Below are 9,881 nucleotides of genomic sequence, written 5' to 3'. Positions count from 1 at the left end.
TCCTAACAACCTATGAGGCAGATACTTTACCATCCTCCTCTTAAAGACAGAGAAAGTGAGGTCCAGAGAGACTGATAATTTGCCCAAGGTCACACAGCTAATAAGTGGCAGAACTCAAGTGTGAACCCGGGAACTCTGGCCACAGATCATATGCTATTAGCCTCTACAAAAACCAAGTTGAATTGTGCCTGCAGCTGGGAAGTTGGGCTGCTCTCAGGGAGGTCCTGGCTCCTGGTCCTGACTGCGGAACCATGAACCAGTCCTTTGATAGAGACGCCAAACCAACTCCCCATCAAATGCGGTAGAAATAGAAGCCACTGGTCATTGGATGCCCTGTGATTTTGGGACAATCACCTGAGAGGTTCCCCAACCACAGATTTGGTGCCTGCTCCCCTCTGCCTGCCCCCCTGTTATTTTCTTTCCAGAATTTACCTTGTCTAGACAACATGCTAATGAGTTACCTGAGAAGGTCTGGATGGCTGGTAGTGTCTCTTAATGAAACCCATTTGCTCGATAGAATGGCTGGCGTTGGCAAATGAACCTGAGTGACAGGACCGGGCAGGGATGCCGGCACTGGGCACTCCATATAGCGGAGTTCAAGGGTTGTCCAGCCACCAGCACCATATCCACATGCAGGGCTAAGAAAACAGTTTTCAAGCACGTGAGTATGGTTTTCAAGGCAGGTAGAAGAAAGAGGTGCACGAGGTAGAAAGGGTATGGCCTCATCTGCTGCTACCTCCACAGTGAGGGCTAGGGGACAACTGCCACTAAAGCCACCAAATAAGGCAGCACTAAACTTTGTGTAAAGACAGGTGGGCTGAGAACCGGCACAGGGCAAGTGAAGAGAAATGAGTGATGCCCTCACGGCAGACTGTAATCAAACCTACAAGACCCATTTACTCTACATTCAGCAGCAAAACGAGTTCCAAAAAGCACCAGGAACAAGGATTTCTGCTTTAAGAACCCCGAACTCTTTGAAGCCAAGTCTGGGAAGGAGGGAGACAAAGTCTCAGAAATACAAAGATCCTCTGCTGACTGTGATTACATGAGACTCACGTCTCCTTCCCTTTTTCCTAAAGACAAAATAATCCCTATCTTATAAAATGGTTCAAACATTTTAGACATATATAATACAGAAGATGGAAGTCCCCCAAAATACAATGTACTAAAGTGGGATAATGGCCTTTTCACCCAACAGGTAGCCAGGCAGTATGCACTTTGTTCCTGTTATCAGCTTATAGAGTTTCCACTGTGTATATGGAAAGCATTGCATCAGTCTTGCACTGGAGAATATCTGAGTGTTTGCAAGTTTTTTGCATTTCCAAACAGTGAGGCAATGAAAAACACTGCCGATTTTTATAGACACCGACTGTTCTAGCAGAGAAATCTGATACCACCAGAGGCCTTCGAAGTAACGACTGCTTCCATTTATTGAGCACTTACTGTGTGTGTCCTAATAGTGAGAATGCATTTTATCCTCACAACCCTCTGAGACAGGTATGATGGTTACCCCCACGTGACAGATGAGCAAACTGAGGCTCAGAGAGGCTAAAATGCTCAGAGTCAGAGGGCTAGTAAGGGGTGAGGCTAGAGACCGAAACCCTGCATGCACTTCACGCATATGATTATTGCAACCGTGCGGCCACACGGGTGTGACAGAGGATAAGGACGGGGTGGGGGGTGGGAGATGGAGCCCAAGGTGAGGTGAGGCACTGACAGGGGCAGAAGTACAAGCACGTGTGGGAAGAAAACATGAAAATTACTCTACTCTTCTGAGCTGGAAAGATAGAACTGCCCCTGCAAAGCAATAAGGCAACGTCCTGCATTATACCTCTATCACGGGGCTTCGGAAAGTCGGGTGAGGAAAGGTGGTCCAGCTGACTGCTGAGGGGCTGCAGATGGAAATAAATGCATCTTTCTCGATGCCCTGGTTGCACAGGTCGGCTGGGAAGCGGGACAGCGGTGAGGTCTCCAGCCTCCACGTCTGGATGACTGGGGCCAAAGTCCCACTGTCCCTTCGAGAGTAGCAGCACCCTGGAAAGTCCTAGCACCGCCTCAGTTTCCCCCTCTGCTCAGTGGGGATTTGAACACTTGCTCTTGTGATTTTTTTGAGCATGAAATAAGATGTGCCTCCCTGGTACCCACTAATCCGTGATACTTCTATTTCTTTTTAGCCACTGTCACTCTATCTTCTGCACGTGCGCCCAGCCCCCGTCCCCGCACGCGATGGACACTGAGTTGCTGCGCCTGGATGTTGTGAACCTGCTCCCTGCTCATAAGCAGCTGGGCCCAGCAGGACGTCTCAGATCAAGAGGCTGGCTCTGCCCACCAACTGGCTGTGTGACCTTCGGCAAGTGTCTCAACCTCTCTGAGCTTCAGTTTCTTGTATGGAAACTGGCAGTCATAATAGACCTACATCCCCCATAGGACTGAAATGAGGATCGCATGAGTTAATGCATGAACAGTGCCAGGCACATGGTAAGCACCTCAGACATTAACAATTTGTGTTACTACTAATCCACTTAAATAAAATGTATCTGAGAACCTTTTGTATACCAGTCAGTGTTCTAAGTGCTGCAGGTACAGCAGTGAACAAAACCAGACAAACCCTGTCCTTACGGAGCTTAGATTCTAGGGGAAGACACAAACAACTAAATATAATATAATGTCAGGTAGGGAGCAGTGCAGGGAAGGGCATTAAAGCAGGGTGGGGTGAGCAGATGTAGGGTGATTAAGAAAAGGGGTAACATTGCGCTGTTCACCGAAAGTTTTTGCTTCTCCTTCTGGACACTTGTCACTGGCTTTGGCCACGAAACGTGAAAGGAAGTGATAGGTGTCACTACCCGGTGGGACTGCAGAGCCACTGTGTGATTCTCCACACTCCCGTCCCGTGGCCACTGTAACCATGAAAATATAAGTAGAGACGGAGCCTCAGTCAGCCTGGGCCTCTGAGTGACCACCAGAGCCCTCAAGGGATGACACCAGACATGCAGTGTGTGTGAGAGATGAGCATTGGCTGTGCCTGAACTTGGAGAATTGGGGCCTGTTTGTTACTGCAGCAAACTGAGCCTGATCTAAAAGTCCTTAAGGGGGCACTTGAGCAGAAGCCTAGGAGCAGAAGCCTAGAAGCAAGCCGCAGGACGATGTGTGATGTGTGGGGAGTGCTGCAGGCAATGGGAACAGCAGGTACAAAGGCCCAGAGACAGGAGTGGACTGGTGGATTTCAGGAACAGCACAGAAGCTGGTGTGGCTGGACCAGCCCCAGCAGGGTCTGTGTGGCAGGGGAGAGGGGGCCTGATGATGTCCCTGTGGTCACTGTAAGGCCAAGCACAATGATTATTGGTGTCTGGGGAGGGGAGGCTCTCCAAACTAACCAGCACACCTGTCCTCCCGGACCTGTTTCCAATCCTGCCTTTCAAAAGTCACAAGGAGGGCTTCCCTGGTGGCGCAGTGGTTAAGAATCTGCCTGCCAATGCAGGGGACATGGGTTCGAGCCCTGGTCCGGGAAGATCCCACATGCCGTGGAGCAACTAAGCCCGTGAGCCACAACTACTGAGCCTGTGTGCCACAACTACTGAAGCCCGCACGCCTAGAGCCTGTGCTCCACAAGAGAAGCCACCGCAATGAGAAGCCCGCGCACCACAACAGAGAGTAGCCCCCGCTCGCTGCAACTAGAGGAAGCCTGTGCGCAGCAACGAAGACCCAATGCAGCCAAAAATAAATAATTAAAAAAAAAAAAAAGTCACAAGGAGAAGATGCAGCCCTTGGTGCCCATCCCGACCCTCCATGCAGGCAATGGGTTGGAGCATCCTGTTGGACCCTCCCCCAGCCCAGGGGCTCTCCTCCTCCCTGGCCAGGGACCTTCCAGCTGGCCTCACATTTGGCTGTGGGTCCTCATTTGTTTGGGGCTTGGACAGACTTTCTGAGCTGCTCCTCTCAGCACCTGTCTGTTTGTGACAGTGACTCTCTATGGCATGAGCCTCCCAGGGCTGCTCCGTTGGTCCAAGCCTCTGTTCAGCTGAGTTTCTTTCTCTGGTTATTTCTCCAGTGAACAACCGGGGCAGAGGCAGGGTTCCGTGGTATTCCCACGACTCCCAATACCTGTACCAAGACCTAACAGGATGCAGAGATAATGAGGGGAGGAATGAGCGCCCTGTGATCTGAGCAGAGTACGTGTGAGGTTCTGGAATCTCCATGCAGAAGTTGCATCCTTGCTGCAGGCGCCCACAGTGCCCACGGCACCCAGAGGCACGGACGGAGCTGGCTGCTCTAGTGGACATCTGCCGGCTTTGCGCCCCAGCATCCAGACCCTTTTCTGCTGCTCACAGCACCCCAGCAAGCACCTAAAAGACCCCAAAGGACTATCCCTCCCTTTCTCAGTTCAGGCCTACAGCCCCGTGCTCCCCTCCCCTCCCCTGTGCTCCACGTCCTAGAACAGGTACATGGCAGAGGCCTGACCACTGAATTTCTTGTACCCACCCCACCCCCAGCCTTTGTGACTGGCTCTGCGGTGGTCATGTGACCCAAGCTGGGCCAATGCTATCATCCCAGGACTCTTAGGGGAACCATACAGGAAAGATGGGATCACTCTGTTTGGGATAACATGGCAGGATGTGAGCTCACAGCTGCTGCTAACCATACCAGCCACCACGTGGGAAGAGCCTGCCTGAGAATGAAGATAGCAGAAGAAAGCAAAGTGGAGGGATGGAAAGATGCAGATTTCTGAAAGTATTCAATAATATTTGAGCTCCTGCATCCAGCTAAGCCTGAAGTCCCTGGACTTTGGGGTTAGGTAGTTTGTGTTGCTTTCCTGTCACTCCCAATCAATAGCGCCTCAACTGATTCACACATCGGTAGACGGACATCAGCAACTGGGGTGTGGTGGTGGAAGGAACACCGGGCAGGACGGAAAATGAGAGGAGACAAGCGTGGGAGCAGTGGGCAAGGAGGGCTGAGAGCTTCATGCTTGTGGTGGTTCTCTGTGTCCCTCAGCACAGATGCCAAAGTCCTCACCACCGCCTACACAGCCCTGTGGCATCTGGCCCGTCGTTACCTGTCGGGCCCCATCTCCTCTTTTGCCCCACTCGCGTCCTCCGTTCCAGCCACACGGCCTCTGTATCCATTTTCTCTGCTGTGTAACAAATCACCCCCAAAGTTAGCAGCTTAAGAATAACACCAACTTATTAGCTCACAGTTCTGGAGGTTGGAAGTCCAGCAGGTCTGACTGGGCCCTTCACCCAGGCAGAAGTCAAGGTGTTGGCCAGCTGTGCTCTTGTCTGGAGCTGAGGGTTCTCCTCTGAGCTCCTGCTGGTAACTGTCAGAACTCCGTTCCTGTGGTTGTAGGACTGCAGTCCCCACCTCCTTCACAGTTTTCAGCTGGGGGCAGCTCTCAGGTCCTAGAGGCCACCTTGCATGTGCCTCCCTCCACCTTCAGCAAGCAACAGCACATGGCATCTTTCCTGGGCTTCAGTCCCCCTTGACTTCGCTGCCAGAGTCAGAGAGAGCTCTCTGCTCTTAAAGGGCTCAACTGATTAGACCTGACCCACCTGGCTCATCTCTGCATCTCAAGGATAACTGACTTGGGACTTTAATTACCAATGCAAAGTCCCTTTACAGCAGTAGCTGGATTCGTGTTTGGTCGAATGACCACAGGCTGGAATCTTGGGGGGCTGCCTTTAGAATTCTGCTGACCACAGCTTCCTTGTTCCTCAAACATCCCAACCAAGCCCCCCCCCACAAAGACTCGCACTTGCTGTTCCCTCCTCCAAGAAAGCTCTCCCTGCAGGTGGCCACGTGGTCCACCCCTCACTTCATTCAGGTCCCCGTACAAACACCACCTCCTTCAGAAGCCTTCCCAACCTCCCATCAGGGTCATCACCCCCGTCACTCTGCAGCCTCTTAACCCTGCTTCGTTTTTCTCCCTAGCGCTGAAGTGCTCTCACAGATTTATTTGTTCTGTCTCCCCCGCTGGACTCTAAGCCTTGGGGACAGGAACTTTACTTTGTTTGCAGCATCTGGCACAGAGTAGATGCTCAATAAATGTTTGTTGAATGAAAAAGAAGAGCGTGTTTCTTAAGTTTCTTAATGGTCTTAAGTAGTCACCCCGAGGTCATTCTCATGTTCATCTGCCAGTCCTGGCTCCACGGGAAGCAGAGTTAAGCTACAGCTGAGAGCCCAGGCAGCAGAGCCAGACTGCCTGCCTCCATGTCATAAGGGCCGCCCCCCACTTCATCTGTGACACAGGGAGAATTTTTGTACCTGCCTCACAGGGTGTCTGTAGGTGTTAAATGAAAGAGTCCAGGTGAGGTGCCTGGCACCCACATTAAAACCCTAAAGTGGCACAGCTTCCTACCCTCAGATAGGCAAAAAATAAAGAATGCTGACATGATCAAGGGTTGGCAAGGATGTGTGTGACAGGGGCCTCCACTGAGACTGCACGGCAATGCAATCACTTCGAGATTAAAAAAAAAAAAAAAGTCACAAGGAGAAGATGCAGCCCTTGGTGCCCATCCCATTCCACCAGAATCTAGTGGAAGTGAAGAGAAGGAGCCTGTCCTATTCCTCCTGGGAGGCAAGCACAGGACTCCTGGTAATGACACTGTTTGCAATCACATCTACCAACATATAATGCTTATACCGATACAATCTTACCGGCACACTCACAGATGCTGCTAGCAAGAATACGGCCGCAGTTGACGGCCAGACATGAGAGTAAGAACGTTACATAAATAATCTCATTTCATCTGTATCTCCATTTTACAGATGAGAAAATGGAGGCTCAGAGAAGTGTAAATTACTTGCTCAAGGCCACACACGGCTGGGGAGTGGCAAAGTTCTGACCCATGCCCTAGATGGTGGATAGGGTGGGGAGGGGAGGAGAGGCAGCAGGTGGAAGGAAAACAGCAGAGAAGACAAAATGACAGCATCAACACACCGCAAAGAGCACTTTCTTCTGCCAAATGCTAAACAGAGCTACCAGACGACCCAGCCATTTCACGCCCAGGTACACACCCAAAAGAAAGGAAAACACACACCCACACAATGTTCATCCACAGGAATGTTCACAGCAGCATTAGTCATAAAAGTGGAAATGATGTAAGTCCCTCAACTAATAAATGAATAAATAAAATGTGGTATGTCCATACAGTGGAATACTGTTTGGCCATAAAAAGGGATGAAGCACAGATACATGCCACAATGTGGGTGAACCTTGAAAACATTCTTCTGACTGAAAGCGGTCAGTCACAAAAGGGCACACAGTGTATGATTCCATTTACATGAATTCTCCAGAACAGGAAGATCTATAAAGACAGCAAGTAGATCAGTGGTTGTAGGGGCTGGAGGAGGGGAGAATGAGAAATGACTGCTATCAGGGGCAGGGTTTCTTTTGAGAGGGACAAAAATATTCCAAAATTAGATTGTGATGATGGTTGCACACTCTGGGAATACACTATAAAAACCATTGAATTGTATCCTTTAAGAGGGTGAATTTGGGGGCTTCCCTGGTGGCACAGTGGTTAAGAATCCACCTGCTAGTGCAGGGGACACGGGTTCTATCCCTGCTCTGGGAAGATCCCACATGCTGCAGAGCAACTAAGCCCCATGCACCACAACTACTGAGCCTGCGCTCTAGAGCCTGCGAGCCACAACTACTGAGCCCACGTGCCACAACTACTGAAGCCCGCGCGCCTAGAGCCAGTGCTCTGCAACAAGAGAAGCCACTGTAATGAGAAGCCAGCGCACTGCAACGAAGAGTAGCCCCTGTTCACCGCAACTAGAGAAAGCCCGCGCGCAGCAACAAACACCCAATGCAGCCAAAAATAAAATAATAAATAAAATAAATAAATTTATAAAAAAAGAAAAAAGAAGAAAGTGAATTGTATGATATGTGAATTATATTTCAATAAAGGTGTTTTCAAAATATGTTCTAAGGGGCTCTGGTTTTCTGAGCGTTCACGGGGAAAGGTTATGAAAAAATAAGCTCAGCAAATGCAGGTTGAACAAGCTTAGTAAGGTTTTTAATGCAGGACTTCTCAGAGCCTTCAATTCATAGATATGCACAGGGACACTCCTAAGAGGAACATGTCCTAATAATAGATAATGTTTATTGAGTTTTCACAATGGGCCAGACATACACTAACTCATTTACACATATTAACTCATTGAATTCTTATGCTAACCCTATGAGGTAGTTACTATTATTACCCTCGTTTCACGCATGAAGAAACTGAGACCCAGAGAGGTTGAGAATCTTGCCCAAGGTTACACAGGCAGCAAGTGACAATGTCCACAACTGAACCCAACGAGCTTTGCTCTGAGATTCATGCTGGACTGTATATCTCGATGTAGTATACAGCATTTCCAAGACATGTTTGACCACGGCTTACTTTAATAAAAAGAATTCCGAAATATCTGCCTTCTCTCCAGCTTCAAGGCCAGCACCCTGGTCCAGGAGCACAACCCTCCTGAGCAAGTGCAATTCCTTTCCCAGCCCCGCAGGGGCCTCCTGCTGCCTGTGCACCAGGGTTTCTCAACGGCGGCACTGTCAACCTTTGGGACTGGCTCACTCTGTGCTGGGCGGGGGGCTGCCCTGTGCCTTGTAGGGGGCTTCACCGCATCCTTGGCCTCTCCCTGCTAGATGTCAATAGCACCTTCTCCCCACGTTTGACAGCCAAAAATCTCTTCCAACATTGCCAGATGCTGACAGAGACAAATTGCCCAGGTCGGAATTGCTGCCTTAGAAGAAAGTCCCAATTCCTCACTGTGGCTGAGAAGCTCCTGATGGTCTGGCCTTGCCCACCTCCTCGCCTACCACCTTCCGGTACCCACACCCCACAGCAACGGGCGCCTGCTCTCTGACTCTCCAAGCGCGGCCCCTCCTCAGGCTCTTCGCATGTGTTCTTCCCTCCGTCCTTCTTTCTCATTATTCAGGTTTTCTCTGTCCACCTTCTTTGCTGTTTTCTACCCAGTCACTCACTCCCCTAATACTAGGATTTGTTTTCCCTGTAACACACCATTATTTAATTTATGATATGTATTTAGTTTTTTCCTTATAATCTGTTCTCCCCACCAAAATAACAGCAACGTGTGTGCGGACGCCTGGTGATCTTGTTTGTTGAATCTCCAGTGCCAAGAAGAGCCTGGGTACCCGGCAGCCGCTTGTCTCTGAGTGCTGGATGAATCATGACCCTGTCAACAGGTAAATCAGGAAGCCCTCCTGGCGTGCGCCTGGGCACGGTCAAGACTGGCGATTGGAGGGGAAAACACCTGAGGAGCTTTATCAGTTTTATCACCGTGGCTGTGGGCACGGAACACGCTTCTGGTCTTTTGTAAAAGGTCTCTTTCTTTCAAAATCGGTTGCCAAGAGGTCTTTAAAACGGAAAACACACAATACAAGAAGGAAAAAAACAGCAGAAAAGGAAGACGAGGATTACTTTAAAATTTTTAAAGTCTTCTTAAATGAAAGCAAGTCTCTGCTTAGTGTCGGCTGATTTTCCACCTAAAGCAGGGACTAGACACTGGAACGGGAATGGAAAGCAGTGGTGGGGTGTCTCTAGGTCACGGCTTCAGCAGTTCCGACAACAGGGGCTGGGTGGAGGAAAGCGATGAGCAGTCCACTTGGGGTGTGAGGAGGAAGGAAATACAAGGCAGAGAGGATGAGTCAGCCTGGGCTGGGGCCACCCTGAGCGCCAGCAGGCAGAGAGAGAGCCGGCTTGAGGAACCTTCCTGGCAAATCCACAGGATACCTCTATGCACTAGAAGGAACTGCAGCTTCTAAAGCTCTCCCCAGATTTCCTCCTCCGGGGTGGTCTTCTGTGAAGGGATTTTGAACTTTGCAAGGATTTTGCTGCGCACAACTAAGCCTCCTGAGCTTGGCTTCT

Source organism: Monodon monoceros, unplaced genomic scaffold (genome assembly GCF_005190385.1).
Source record: "Monodon monoceros isolate NGI ecotype Baffin Bay Population unplaced genomic scaffold, NGI_Narwhal_1 Super_Scaffold_13, whole genome shotgun sequence".
Taxonomy (NCBI): Eukaryota; Metazoa; Chordata; class Mammalia; order Artiodactyla; family Monodontidae; genus Monodon; species Monodon monoceros.
The sequence above is the reverse complement of the archived record's forward strand: the minus strand, read 5'-3'. Positions refer to the sequence as shown.